The 16238-nt window shown below is 43.5% G+C and overlaps 1 protein-coding gene across 2 annotated transcripts in view; it reads right to left on the bottom strand.

The window, feature by feature from the left end:
• MLLT3 (MLLT3 super elongation complex subunit) overlaps positions 1 to 16238 on the bottom strand; it is a 367858-nt gene that overhangs the window by 26925 nt on the left and 324695 nt on the right. The window lies entirely within an intron of this gene.

Genomic DNA, 16238 nt, shown 5'->3' with positions numbered 1-16238 from the left:
GGAAAGCAGAGCACCGCGGTGACGTCACCGCTGTGCTTTCCGGCTGGCGCTCACAGTCAGTGCAGAGAAGCACAGCGCCGGGGGACAGACACCGGAATGTAAGTATGTAGTTTTTTTTTTTACGTTTACGCTGGTAACCAGGGTAAACATCGGGTTACTAAGTGCGGCCCTGCGCTTAGTAACCCGATGTTTACCCTGGTTACCAGGGGACTTCGCATAGTTGGTCACTGGAGAGCTGTCTGTGTGACAGCTCTCCAGCGACCACACAGCGACGCTGCAGCGATTGGCATCGTTGTCTAGATCGCTGCAGCGTCGCTAAATGTGACGGTACCTTAACTTACGGACACTGCCTTTCAGGGCTTATCTACAGCATTCTATAATGCTGTAGATAAGCCCCCGATCTGACCTGAAAGATAAGAAAAATAAGTTTTATTATAGTCACCCTGGGGCAGTCCGTTCTGATGGGTGTTGCAGGTGCAGGTCAGGTCATTATGTTGAGTTAAATTTAATCTGACTAATTAAATAAAATAATTTAAAAACTAAAAGAAAAAAACAAACAGATCCGGTGTAATTTTTTGATATTTTTCACTGAATAATTAATGTAGCCTACTTCATTCAAAAAGGCATGCAAATCATACAAAAGATACATGAAAAAATCTGACATCTAAGTATCCAGTTATTTCTTACAATTGTTTTACAGCACTATAAATTAAAAAGGCAGATCGATATAAAATCGAAACCTTGGAGCTTTGGATTTTAGCAATAATGGTCTTAAATACCTATGTCCATTCTCCATTGGCACAAGGCCATTTTAACAATGGTTAGACCTTAAGAAGCCTGGCTGATAAGGTTTCTTGCAATGTTTCATTTGGTGCACATTAACAACAAATTTGGTCACAATTCCAAACTGAATACTAAATCATGAGAAAATGACAGCCATATGTTTTATAAATAGGCCCCACATGCTTCATCTTACATTTTTCTTTTTCATCCTTTCTGTGTTGTAGGAGAGTAGTAAAAGTAGGAGAAAATGTGATCTGGCTTTATATGACTATGGCTCTGAGTCATTCAGGCGGAAAATTGGACACTTTCACAAGTAATTTAGAACCTAATCACCAGTTATTACATTTATAGGTATCCACCTTATATTACCCATTACATTTTCTGAACTTCATATTTTCCTTGAGGAATTGATTATAGCAGCATACAATGGTAAATTAACAAATGTGAGTCTTGGATCTCACAATACTGAGCTAGACAGATGGATAGGTAGAGCTGACAGCAGGGCCACATCTTGCTTCAGACGGTGGTCTAAGGTATATCTTTGGGATGGCACAATCCCCGGCTCCTGACTCTAGCCAGCCAGCATTGTAGCGCTACAATGTTCTGTGTAGGCAGCATAATCATCCTGTAGTAGGAGCATCGTGCTGCCCCCTAAAAGATACCACTCAGGACTGCCTGGCCACAGTCAGGAGCAATCTTTCAGGGGGATAACGCAAAAATTGTTTCCTCTATTTCAGGGGTCAGAAGTTGGCAGCATTTGGCTACACGCACACCTGCACTGGTTGGATCAGCTTTGCTTTCCAGTTAGCTATGCAGATTTCCATTGTTCATTGGTTGAAAGGTTCAACACTCCTGCTTGTCTCCTAAAGCCTTCCATCTTGAGTTCTCAGCTGTTCTGATTTTCTCCACTGCACTCTGGTATAAGTACTCACTAGTAATGACCAAACGTGCTCTGATAAGGTGTTATCCGAGCGTCTTCGGCGTGGTCTAAAAATATGTTTGAGTGCCTGTGGCTGCATGTCTCACTGCTGTTTGACAGCCGCAACACATGCAGGGATTGCCTGTTTGTTAGACATGCAGGTGCTGGGACTCAAACGTATTATTCGAGCACACCGAGGACAATCGGTTAGCACCCGAGCATGCTCGGATAACACCTTGTCCGCTCATCACTAGTACTCACCTTTTAGCTTATGACGTTACCAGTGATAGTTTGCTATACCTTGGAATTGTTTTGGAGCTGTAAGCCATGAAAAAAGAGAAGTTGTTTAGGAGTCGCCTCCAGAGATTGCCGTTTGAAAGTTTGTCTGGCATCAGCCTTCTCCTTATCTCCCTTTTGGTTTGCAGCACCCTTGATATATCATTCCTCTGGGTGCACAGAGTGATTTTTGCTTTATTTTATTCTTGTCCGTTTCCTTTTGTGTCTGCATTATAGAGCAGGACTAGCTTTCCTGATGCAACACACTAGCCAGGGCCCTGCTTAGGGCAAGACAGGGATAGGTACGTGATTGCAACATGGGTTCAATAACCTGTCAGGATGCTCAGGGTTATGCAGTGCAAGATTCAGGGATATCCCTCTATTCCTAGTTGAAGTGCATCCCTTTCCACCCGTCTTGCCGCATGCCATCTGCCTCCTTGGTGGAGCGTGACACTATCCTGACACAGGGTAAAAGGACCCCCCATGCCTGCTGTCAGCCACTGAGCAGCAGATCCCTCTCCTCTAAAAGAGTCACAACAGTCAGGCTTTGCAAAGGACCATTAAGCATGGTCAGCAAATAAATTAATGAATAAAGGGTTGGCTATTGCGGTCAAAGTATGAACGGTATCAAAACGGACATGTGAACTCGGTTATCCCTGTATGTGTTCTTTCTCTTTGCATGTTCTCATGCAGTTCGTTTTGGCACCTAGGCTCCACGAGGTTGTCCAATAATTCATTGTGCTCCCTTTCCTTTTTTGGTTTCTGGTGAGCTCACGCCAAGTGATTGCTGTATGTATTGGAAGAGCTCTTATCACATACATAAAATTTATTCAAAGGGTAAAAACATCAACCAACCAAATGAAATAAAGTATGGTTTTGGCCTCAAATTGCTGGTGTACTGTATGTTGATGCCTTTTGCTGCTTTACGGAATAGCAGAGTCTCCAAAATTCCAGATATAACTAGCTAATAATATTATATACTTTTTATTAAATATGTGAGCCTATGGTTAACATAAAGTCATGGGTGGAAGTGTTGGTATCATTGAAATCATTCCAGAAAATGAATTATTGCAATCATCATGTTTTGTAATACAGATGTTTATTTCCTTTGTATGTACTGGAAAAACACAAAAAAAGGCAAATTGAATATAATTTTAAACAACACCCTAAAAATAGGCCGAACAAAATTGTTAGCACCCACAACCTAATATTTGGTTCCACACCCTTTGGAATAAATAACTAAAATCTCTTCCTTTAACCATCAACAAGCTTCTAACACCTCAAGTGGAATTTTGGACCATTCTTCTTTTGCAAACTGCTCTAGGTCTCTCATATTTGAAGAATACCTTCTCGTAACAGCAATTTTACATTTCTACACAAGTGTTCAATGGGAATTAAATCTTGACTTATTGCTGAAATATGTTTGGGTTCATTGTCCTGCTGGAAGACCCATCACCTAGGACACAAACTCAGCTGTCTGACACTGGGTATCACATTGCGACCCAATATACTTTGGTAATCTTCAGACTTCATGATGCCTTGCACACAGACAAGGCATCAAGTCCCAGAAGCAGCAAAACAACCCCAAAACATCTTTGAACCTCCACAATATTTGACTGTAGGTACAGTGGTCTTTTCTTTGCAGGCCTCAATTGGTTTCTGGTAAACAATATAATGATGAGCTTTACCAAAAAGACAGTTCTATCTTGGTCTCATCTGTCCATAACACTTTCCCAGATGGATTTTGGCTTACTCAAGTACATTTTCGTAAACTGCAGTTTAGCTTTTTTCTGTCTCTGTCTCAGCAGTGGGGTCCTGCCATAGTGTTACATTTCATTCAAATGTAGACGTATAGTACACACTGACACTATTGGACCCTGAGCCTGCTGAACAGCTTGAATTTCTTTGGAACTCGATTGGATGCTGTTTATTTACCATGCAGACTATCCTGCATTGCAATGTTCATCAATCTTTCTCGGATGTCCAAGTCCAGGGAGATCAGTTACAGTGCCATGGGCAGTAAACCTCTTGATTATGTTGCACACTGTGGACAAAGGAACATCAACATCTCTGAAGATGGACTTTTAAACCTTGAGATGGTTGATATTTTCAACAATTTTGGTTATCAAGTCAGTCCTCAGACAATTCTCTCCTCTTTCTGTTCTCCATTCTTAGTGTGGCATACAAACAAATAATGCAAAGATTGAGTCAACTTTCCCCTTTTCATCTGGTTTCAGGTGTGATTTTGATGTTACCCACAACTGTTACTTGCCACAGGTGAGTTTGAATGAGCATCACATGCTTGAAACAAAGCGGTTTACCCACAATATTGGAAAGGTGCCAGCAATTTTCACAAGTCGACTTCACTGCATTCAAACAGGCAACACTCGCTTACAAATCTGCTCTCACCTCTGCTAAGCAGGCCTACTTCATAACCCTTGTATCCTTCCTATCCTCCAACCCCAAACAGTTATTTAAAACCTTTAACTCCCTCCTCCACCCCCCACTGCCCTCTCCAACCTCCCTCATCTCTGCTGAGGACATTGCACACACACTTTAAAAATAAGATCGACCAAACAAGGCAAATCTTCATTGTTCAACCACCACAACCCTTTTGTATACCAAACCAACACCCAAACCCCATAACCTCCCTATCCATCATCACTGAAGGGGGGCTTAATTGTCTCCTATCCAAATCGCACCTCACCACCTGTGCGCTCGACCCCATCCCATCCCACCTCCTCCCCAACCTCACCACCACTCTTATCCCATCCCTAACCCACTTCTTCAACCTATCACTAACTTCTGGCACCTTCCCTAATGCTTACAAACATGCCACAATCACGCCTATCCTTAAAAAGCCAACCCTTGATCCAACTGCTATGTCCAGCTATCGCCCAATATCGCTGCTCCCATTCGCTTCCAAACTCCTGGAGCAGCACATCCACGCTGAATTTTCCTCCCACCTCATCTAACTTGCTCTTTGACAATTTACAATCTGGTTTCCGCCCCATCACTCAACTGAGACAGCCCTGACCAAAATTACTAACGATCTACTTACAGCCAAAGATAACGGACAATACTCTATACTCCCCCCTTCTAGACCTGTCCTCTGCTTTCGACTAAGTTGACCACTCCTCCTACTACAGATCCTCTCCTCCTTTGGCATCAAAGACCTCACCCTATCCTGGATGTCCTCATACCTTTCCAACCGCACATTCAGAGTCTCCCAGAGGCGTATCTAGGGTTTCTGGCACCTGGGGCAAGAATTCAGTTTGCCCCCACAACCCCCCCCCCCCCCGGGCATATGCGATTTGCACACTTAGTCATGTACCCAAGAGCCGCTCTCCCTAATGCTCTCAATATTCAGTGACAAACTGAGAGAAGCAGAAGAGAAGCTCGTTGTCACAGGACCACAAGTGTGAAAATCACATATGAGTGAAGTGTCCATGTGATGACTACTGGAACCTGCAGAGCTGAATCCTGACATTGCAGCTTCTGAATTCAAACAACTAATTGACTGCACACTTTTAGGATTCTCCCTTGCCGGTGGACAGTCATGTCAGCACAAGTATGTAATATGTATACTGCTGACCACATTCCGACTAGACTCTCTCAGTTCATTTTCATTGACGGAGGCCACATATGTCTAGTCAGCATGTGCCAGCATTAATGTAAATCGCCAGCACGAGAGAATCCTGACAGCGTGCAGTGCGCACTGTGAGAAGTCAGAAGTCTGCAGTCACAAAGAATGCAGACTCATTATAAACCTGCACATCCCCTTTAATGCTCCTAACATAAGTAAAAGCATGAGAGTTAGTAAGTATCACAAATAACATTTACATCCAGGTACCTTATACATGACGTCGTCTCTGGAGTCATTCTCCTTTTCTTCATCTTGACCAGACCCCATGATGAGTTTTCTCATCCACAGCAGTCTCTGCAGACTTCCATCTTTTCTGCTCTTTTGCAGAAAATCTCCACATGATGCCCTTAAAGATACAAGTGTCATTATAATGCTCCTGAATAAAAAATTGCCCCTCACTATATTGTCTGCAAAAAATATGACCCCCACACTGTCTCTCTTACGGTACATGCTCTTCACCACTGACCTCTCCTTTCCATATCGACCCCCTCTTCACACTGTCCTCTCACACTGTGTCCCCCTCTATAGGGCCCAGTATTTATACTGTACTCTCCCATCACACTCCCCTCCTTAGTATACTGTCCCCTCCTGGCTAAGCCCTTACACTGTCCCCCCATGCTACGCCCCCACTACTCAGTTTCTATTCTATGCCCACTCACTTTTCTCCCCCATACTGTCTCCTCACACTATTCCCCTCCCTCCTCATATTGTCTCCTCTCACATCCCTCCTGTTCACCATACTGTCTCTGCATATATTTACCCCCTCACTTTCTATACTGCCTGCTCACCTGACTCCCCATACTGTGTCTGCACACATCCCATCACCCTCACTTCCCATACTCTGTCCACATACATTTTTCACATCGCTACTCATACTGTGTCCACATACATTCCCCCGTTGGCTCCTCATACTGACTGCACCCATCCCCCATACTGTTTCCTCAGATATGCCCCACATTCTCCTGTACTGTTTCCTCATATATGTCCATTATTTTCCTCTACCCCACCCCATCATTGCTCTCTTCACCACCTCCATCTTTGTCTTCTCCACCACCACTAACATTGCTTTCTCCCCCACCACCCCATAATTTCCCATTCCACCACCTCCATCATTTCCTCCTTTGCCTTTTCCACCATATACATCATTTTATCTTCCCCCACATCCCCATCATTGCCCTTTCCACCACCATCAGCATACTTGCCCATTCCACCACCTCCATTTTCTCCCCCTCCAATATCATCAGTGTGCTTTCTACCACCACCATCCTTGTCCATTCTACCACCTCCATCATTTCTTTCCCCCTTCATTATTGCCCTTTCCACCACCTACATGATTTCCTCCTCCCCACCATCATTGCATTCTCCCCCACCACCATCATTGCTCATTCCAATTTCAACCTCCATCATTGCCTCCCCCCACCCCCATCATTGCCCATTCCACCACCTCCATCATTTCCTCCCCCCACCCCCATCATTGCCCATTCCATCTCCATCATTGCCCATTCCACCACATCCATCATTTCCTGCTCCCCCTCTATCCCAATTATTGCACTATCCCTGTCAGCCCCATCATTGCCCTCGCCTCTCCTCCCCGTACACACAAAACCATTTACGTCTCTGCACATTCACCCGCAGCATTACGCATGCACGCACAAACACACAAACACACACATATTGCGTACAGTATAACGGCCACATCTAGTTACTCCTACACACGCAGCTGAGCTCCATACACCTTGCACACACGGCTCCGCTTCGTACACACGTGGCTCCGCTCCGTACACCTCGTGCACATGCGGCTCTGCTCCGTACACCTCGTACACACGCTGGCTCTGCTCCGTACACCTCATAGACACACACGACTCCGCTCCATACACCTTGCACACATAGCTCCACTACGTACACCTCGTAGACACCCAGCTCTGCTCCGTATACCTCATACACACACGGCTCCGCTCCATACACCTTGCACACACCCAGTTCCGCTCCATACACCTCATGCACACATGGCTCTGCTCCATACACCTTGCACACACCCAGTTCCGCTCCGTACACCTCATACACACGGTTCCGCTCCATACACCTTGCACACACCCAGTTCCGCTCCATACACCTCATACACATGGCTCCTCTCCATACACCTTGCACACACCCAGTTCTGCTCCGTACACCTCGTACACACACGGCTCCGCTCCATACACCTTGCACACACCCAGTTCCGCTCTGTACACCTCGTACACACACGGCTCCGCTCCATACAAACCCAGCTCTGCTCCATACAACTGGCACACACCCAGTTCCGCTCTGTACACCTCGAACACACACATCTCCGTTCCGTACACACCCAGCTACGCTCCATACACCTTGCACACACCCAGTTCCGCTCTGTACACCTAGTACACACACAGCTCTGCTCCGTACACACCCAGCTCCACTCCATACACCTTGCACACACAGCTTCCGCTCTGTACACCTCGTACACACACACGGCACTGCTAAATCCACACAAACCACTCCTGACCCCACACAAAAGCTTACCCTCCTCCAGCACCATGACAGCCAGCAGAGTCTTGCACTACACGGAGGCCCTTGATCATGTGACTCCTGACTCCTCCCCTCCTGTGACCTCATCACAGGTCCTGTGCGCACAGAGCAGCGGCAGCAACAGCTGTGGTGTGCGGCTCTCTGCGGTGGAGGAGCTCTGCTGTGGGGTAGTTACGCCGCTGGGATTCGACGCGCAGCACTTTCTCTGAGCCGGCTGTCAATTTGACAGCCGGCTCAGAGAACGGAACTATCAGTGTGGGGGCGGCAGAATGCCGCCGGCGAGGAGCGTCCTTGGACCGCCACATCATCAGGCGGCCCGCTGGCGCCCCCCTGTCGGCTGTGCCCCCTGGATACACCACTGCCCACTCCCACACTACCTCAGCAACCCACCCTTAGTCCCCTAAGGCTCTGTTCTAGGACCCTTACTCTTCTCAATCTATACACTTGGCCTGGGACAACTCAAAGTCCCATGGATTCCAGTACCACCTTTATGCTGATGACACTTTGATCTACCTTTCTGGCTCAGACGTCACCTCTCTGCTTTCCAGAATCCCGGAGTGTCAATGAGCCATATCCTCCTCCTCCTCTCGCTTCCTCAAACTCAATGTGGACAAATCTGAACTAATCATCTTTCCTCCATCTCATAGATCTTCCTTGCCTGACTTGTCTATTGCAATTAACAACATCACTCTTTCCCCCTTACGGGAAATCCACTGCCTTGGAGTAACCTTTGACTCTGCCCTGTGCTTCAAACCACACATCCAAGCGCTTTCCAGCTCAAAAATATCTCCAGAATCCGTCCTTTCCTCAACCCTCAATCTACCAAAATGCTTGTGCATGCCCTCATCATCTCCCGCCTTGACTACTGCAACATACTTTTCTATGGCCTCCCTGCTAACACCCTTGCATCTCTCCAGTCCATCCTTAACTCTTATGCCTGACTAATTCATCTCTCTCCTCGCTACTCCTCCACTTTCCCCCTCTGCAAATCTCTTCACTGGCTCCCATTCTCTCAGCATATCTAGTTCAAATTACTAATAATGACCTACAAGGCCATCCATAATCTGTCTCCTCCATATATCTCTAAACTAATCTCCCGATATCTTCCCTCACGTAATCTCCGGTCCTCCCAAGACATCCTTCTCTCTTCCACACTTATTCGCTCCTCACCCAACCACCTCCAAGACCTCTCCGGAATATCCCTCCATCCTCTGGAAGTCTTTGCCTCAACACGTCCGACTATCAACCACATTCGAACCCTTCAGACGGAACCTGAAAACCCACCTCTTCAGGAAAGCCTACAGCCTGCACTGACCCCGCTGCCTCTTCACAACCTCCAGAGCTACCGCCTCACAATCACCGGAGCTCCTGCAACCCTAAACCTACTGTCTCCTTCCCCATCATCCTATAGAATGTAAGTCCGCAAGGGCAGGGTCCTCGTCCCTCTATCAGTCTGTAATTGTCAGTTTGCTTACTGTAAGTGATATCTGTAATTTGTATGTAACCCCCTTCTCATATACAGCACCATGAAATCAATAGTGCTATATAAATAAATAATAATTTTGTTTGGCTTATTTTCAGGGTTTTGTGTGAAAATTATGTAGTGTTTGCTTTTTCTCAGTTTTTTTGTGTTGTACACAAAAATAAAATAAACATGTGTATAACAAAACATATGTAATTGCAATAATTTTCTGGAACAATTTCAATGGTTCCAGCACTTTCGGCCGTGACTACACCGTGTTCCAAATTATTATGCAAATTGGATTTAAGTGTCATAAAGATTTAATTGTTTTGTTTTCTAAATAAACTCATGGATGATATTGTGTCTCAGGGCTCAATGTAATCAATCTTAAACACACGTGATAATTAGTTTTTCAGGTGATTCTAATTAAAGGAAAACTACTTAAAAATGATGTTCCACATTATTAAGCAGGCCACAATTTTCAAGTAACATAAGAAAGAAAAAGGATCTCTCTGCTGCCGAAAAGCATCAAATAGTGCAATGGCTTGGTCAAGGGATGAAAACATTAGATATTTCCTGAAAACTTAAGCGTGATAATCGCACTGTTAAGAGAGTTGTGGGTGAATCTGAGCACAGACGTGTTTGTGTGATAAAGGCATAATGAGGAAGGTTTCTGCTAAAAAGTCATGACAAACAAGCAAACAGATTTGTTTCTTGAACCTCAAGGTGTAGGATCCTTCAAAGGTTTGCTCTGGTTCATAAACCTACTATTCGGCCACCCCTGAACAGTGTTCACAAGCAGAAATGGTTGCAGTGGGCCCAGACATACATGAAGACTAATTGTCGAACAGTCTTGTTTACTGATGAGTGTCGAGCAACCCTGGATGGTCCAGATGGATGGAGTAGTGGATGCGAAGTCCGCAAGGAGGTGGAGGATAATGTTTTGGGCTGGAATTATGGGGAAACAGCTGGTAGGGCCCCTTAAGGTTCCTGAAGGTGTGAAAATGACCTCTGCAAAGTATATAGAGTTTCTGACTGACAACTTTCTTTCATGGTATAAAGCAGAAACGTGCCTTCAGGAGCAAAATCATCTTCATTCATGACAATGCACCATCTCATGCTGCAAAGAATACCTCTGAGTCATTGGCTGCAATGGGCATAAAAGGAGATAAACTCATGGTGTGGCCACCATCTTCCCCTGACCTCAACCCTATAGAGAACCTTTGGAGTATCATCAAGCAAAAGATCTATGAGGGTGGGAGGCAGTTCACATCAAAACAGCGGCTCTGGGAGGCTATTCTGACTTCATGCAAAGAAATACAAGCAGAAACTCTCCAAAATCTCACAGGTTCAATGGATGCAAGAATTGTGAAGGTGATATCAAATTAGGGTTCCTATGTGAACATGTAACTTGGCCTGTTAGGAGGTTTTGTACTTAAATAGCTTTTTTGTTCAGTGAATGTGACCCACTAATGCTGCAAATGCAACAAATGAGCATTTTCAGTTCTTTAAAACATATCAAATGTTTAGAAATTATACTGTGCCTAATAATTTGGAACAGTGCATTTTGAGTTTTTATTCATTTTGGAGATTATACTGTTATCATTGGGAGGCTTCTTCAATAAAATTCGATTTATACTCTAACGGGTGATGACTTTTATTAGACTGACTGTCATTTGCACTGACCAGTTAGGAAAATCCGAGAAAAATAACATATACATAATAATTTGGAACATGTTGTATATCTTATCAGAGAAATCTGCTTCACCTCTGGATTGATCATTCTCAAAATTCTCAATTGTTCAATAAAATGTGTCTTCAGTGAATGCAGATAATCTTGGACCTAATTCTTACCAATAGGGAAGAAATGGTTGAGAAAGTAAAGGTGGCTGGGAATTTAGGAGTCAGCGGTGATGCTATCCTTGACTTTTGGATTACAAGAGGAGGAAGACCAGCAGAGACTCCGACATTAAATTTGGACTTCAGAAAGGCAGATTTTAATGTACTCATAAAGAGAGTAGGTCCAATGGCTGGATGTTCTAAAGGACAGAAATGTCCAAGAAGGATGGGAGATTTTGCTAAATGAAATTCTCACTAAACAATGGGTAATAATCCCGAAAAGGAGGAAGAATTGGAAGCATTTGAAGAGACCAGGATGGATAAACACAGTACTTAATCACTTATTAGAAAGGAAAAAAGAAAAGTATATATGGAAAAGGAATATAATGCTGTTTGCAGTGAATGCAGGGCAAGCGTTAGAAGAGCTTCAGCCAGTAATAAATTGAGGCTTGCAAGGGATACCAAAAGCAGTAAAAAAGGATTTTAGGGGTATGTCAAAAGAAAATTCAAAGATGTTATAGGATTTTTACAGGATGAAAAGGATGAAGTGGACAATTTGATGTTGAGAAGGCCGAACTTTTAAATTCCTATTTTGCATCAGTGTTCTCTAAGAAAGCAACTGTAACAACAACTGATTTTCACGGTGCTATCGAAGTAATAAATGAATCCACACTATCTATAAACAGAGAGATGGTGATTGGGCACTTAGTCAATTTAAATTAATTTAAATCTCCTGGTCCAGATAAATTACATCATAGGGAACCGAAAAAGGAAATTGCAGAACCACTAGCCAGAATCTTTGAAAAATCCTGGAGAACAGGAGATGTCTCAGAAGATTGGAGAGGGACAAATTATGCTTCTATCTTCAAAAAAGGAGACAAGTTGTATCCAGAAAATTACAGACCAGTGAGCATTACTTCTATACCAGGAAAGATCTTTTAACAAATTATTAAACACCAAGAAAGAAAGTACTTGGATAAGAATACAATAATTAATCAGAACCAGCATGGGTTTGTAGCAAATAAGCAATAGCAGACTAATCAATTTGCTTCTATGATGGAATCACTGGCTGGGTGGATCAGGGAAATATGGTAGATATAGTATTTCTCGACTTCAGCAAAGCATTTGATAAAGTATCTCATACTATCCTTATTGAAAAAATGACCAACTATGGGATTGACAAGGCTACAGTTAGATGGATTCATAACTGGCTCAGTGATTGTACTCAAAGAGTGGTAATAAATGGTTACACATCCAATTGGAAGAGTGTTTCAAGTAGGGTACCACAAGGCTGTGTCCTGGCCCCAGTGTTGTTCAACATTTTTATAAATGATCTAGATAAGGTAACTGAAGGTAGACTAATCAAATTTGCAGACAATGTAAAGCTCGGAGGGATAACACTAGAGAAGACAGAGAAAGTATTCAGAAGGATCTAGATAAACTTGAACAATGGGCAGTGACTAATAGAATTGTATTTAACAGAGAGAAAAGCAAGATTCTACATCTGGGCAAGAAAATGAAAATTACAACTACAGAATGGGAGGAATAGAAATAGGCAACAGTACGTGTGAAAAAGACTTGGGTATACTAATAGATCACCGACTGCACGTAAGTCAACAGTGTGACGCAGCAGCAATAAAGCAAACACAGTTCTAGGATGTGTCCAGTTCTGGGCAACACATTTTAAAAAAAGATTTGAAAAACTGGAGCAAGTGCAGAGAAGAGCTACCAGGATGATGAGCGGACTGCAGATTATTGCATACTGCCTTTTTAATAGTTCCTATATTTTTCATTTTTCAGACTTAACAATATGGCTTTATCTTATACTTAATTAGGTTTTATTTTTGCACTTACTAAATTGTTAGGTGGTCAGCCTTTTGGATTAACATGCGGCAGGCTTGTCAGGCTGTGGGTGGGGATACAGATACTCCATGCCATAGAGGTCCTGGCCAGCACGCATGTGCTGACACCCTGGAGGTGTTGCTGGTGACGGTGTCTATCATTGGTGGTGTATAAAAGGCACAGATGATTGGCCTCGGGGAGACCAAAACATCCAACACCGCGGAGACACCATCACGTGTTTCTCTATCATTGGCGGTGGACGGGGTGCTGGGTTGGGCCTCCACCCACGTGATCACACGTGGTTTGCATCCCGATCTCGGACCTCGCCGCCTGTCATGACGCACTCATCGGCCTCATTTGATCTGGATGTGTCAGCGCTGCATGCGCCACAACATGGCCAATGAATAGGTACTTAACCTTTTTCTGGGCAGTGCTTCGGAATGAAACTACAAATACCGGCATCCTGTCTGTTCACTTCCTAATGGGTATGGTCACATGGTTAGGGGTGAGATTTAATATGATTGGCCACCTTTGGTTGAAAAGGAGCATGGTTTGGTCATGATGCCACCCTCCCTGATGAAGGCACGCTGCCGAAACGCACGTAGGGGCAGTGGCACCATCACCTGGGCATTGCTAAGTTACATTCACTTTCACTTTGAGCTTTACTCCTTGTGCAATGTCAGTGCATTATTGTGGACCAGCAAAATATAGCTATGTAAAAGGGGCACGCCATATGGTCTAATTGATCTGATATAATACAATGTATCAATAGTGTTCCTCTTCCTGTTTTGGACCTGCTATTATTGTGGGTACACTGCATTGTATAAATATTTTAATACTGATGTAATTCTAGTCCTGCCAGCCCTGTGGTGGTGCCACTTCAATTTATTCAATTTATAAGTGCAAGCACTGTTGGCTAATTTCTAAAAATTACCATATATTTTTTAAATGTACTAAAAGATTTTTTCTATTTTGTTCTAAATACGCTTTTGTTTATATGCTTGTGCTAATTTAGCGTAGAACAGCTTTTCCATATTATCCGAATTGGATGCAACAATTTTCTGAATTTTCTTCTCAGTATACACATTGAGATAATTGTGTGTCCTACTTCTGGGGGTATTAATCTTATTTTCCGACTGCAGATTATGTCCTATGAGGAACAATTAAAGGATCTGGGAATGTTTAGCTTGCAAAAAAGAAGGCTAATATACTGTAGCTGTCTACAAATATCTGAAGGGATATCACAGTGTAGAAAGATCATACTTGTGCTCATTTGCAAATGGAAACAAGAGAAGCAATGGAATGAAACTGAAAGAGAGAAGACAGATTAGATATTAGAAAAACGTTTTGACAATGAGGGTGATCCATGAGTGGAACAGGCTGACAGAGGTGACAAGTTCTCCTTCAATGGAAGTCTTGAAACAAAGACGGGACAGATATCCGTCTGAGATTTAATGAATCCTGTATTGAGCAGGAGTCCCTTTCAACTCTAATATTCTATGATCACTTTAGACATGGAAGGAGTTCTATGGTTTGTCACGGTCATCTTCGGTAGGCACGTGCAGGAAAAATATGGACAAGCTCTCTAACTAAACTCTTGCAGAGGAGTTTCTCAGTGGTAGCACTGCCGAGTACAGTGTTGCGCAGTCCATGACCACCAATATATTGGTGCCTTCTGGCGAACTTAACCAGGGGTCCGACAAGATGTATAGCACCACTGTCAAATGGGAAATCTATTTTGGGTAATGGCACTCGGGACTATGGAAGTGAGAGTGGAGCAGTTAGCTGGCAGGTGGGACAGGACCAGGAATAGTTAATCTCTTGGTGACATCCAAGCCAGTAGAATCTCAGAAGGACGCGCTCTTAGGTTTTGTTTTGTCTACTCTCAGATGCCCCCTTCAAGACATGAGAATAGGCTAGGTCTTACATCTTAAGCCTATAAGGCCTTGATACTAAGAGTTGCTCCATTACTTCCCCTTCAGTTTAGTAACCCGACATAGCAAGTCCTCATTTACTGCAAAGTATGGAAACCTGGTGTCGGCACCCGGCTCTTGAGCAACTCCATTTAGAACAGTAACATTATCAAATGCCTATTAAATGTAAGGTTCTTCATTTCAGCAGTCCCCAAATTCCCCCCAGAAAACCCCAACTCAGGAATGTCGGCCTCCTTGGTCACAGTCTCGTCTTCATCACCAGCACAGAGGGAAATGAGCTCTTATCTGAGTAATTTAGCACCCCCACCTTTCACCATGATTCCCAGAAAAAGCTAAATTTGTTGCTTAAGGCCCCTCACAAGGCTGATGGTCCATGCTGCAGGCCAGATAGGCATAATACGAACAGAACCTCCCTATGCTGCAGTCCATCTGTTCTATATTTGCTTATAGTTAGGGAATCACTCCCACGAAGATTTTTATTTAATAAACCTGTCTACATGGATATGTAATGCAGTGTAATAATGTTAATAATATATTTTTATATAGCGCTAACATATTCCGCAGTGCTTTACACTTTGCACACATTATCAGTGTAAGTGCATTAATAACATATTGCCATCTACCTTAGTTTCCAGTGCCGCTCCGGTCCTCTACTCACTCACGTTATTGAAATTCCGACTTTTAGATTATAATCCTATGCATGCCTTGCTCTGACGCTCCATAGACATACCATTGTAAAAGTGACGTCGAGTTTACACATTAACAACAGTGTGATACAGCAATTTGGAAATTAAGTCACATGAATGAGAAGAGGACCAGAGAGGCACTGGAAACCAGGAAAGATGGTGATCGCTGAGTATATTAACGCACTTACACTGAATTACATATACATGTAGACAGATTTAGAGAATAAAAAGTTTTGTAACATAGACTTATGTATGTGCTTTATTTGCATTGCTGGAATACTTTTATGCTTGAAGTTTACCAATTTGT

This window comes from Ranitomeya imitator, chromosome 1 (genome assembly GCF_032444005.1).
Source record: "Ranitomeya imitator isolate aRanImi1 chromosome 1, aRanImi1.pri, whole genome shotgun sequence".
NCBI classification, from domain to species: Eukaryota; Metazoa; Chordata; class Amphibia; order Anura; family Dendrobatidae; genus Ranitomeya; species Ranitomeya imitator.
This window is presented reverse-complemented; position numbering and strand designations above follow the sequence as displayed.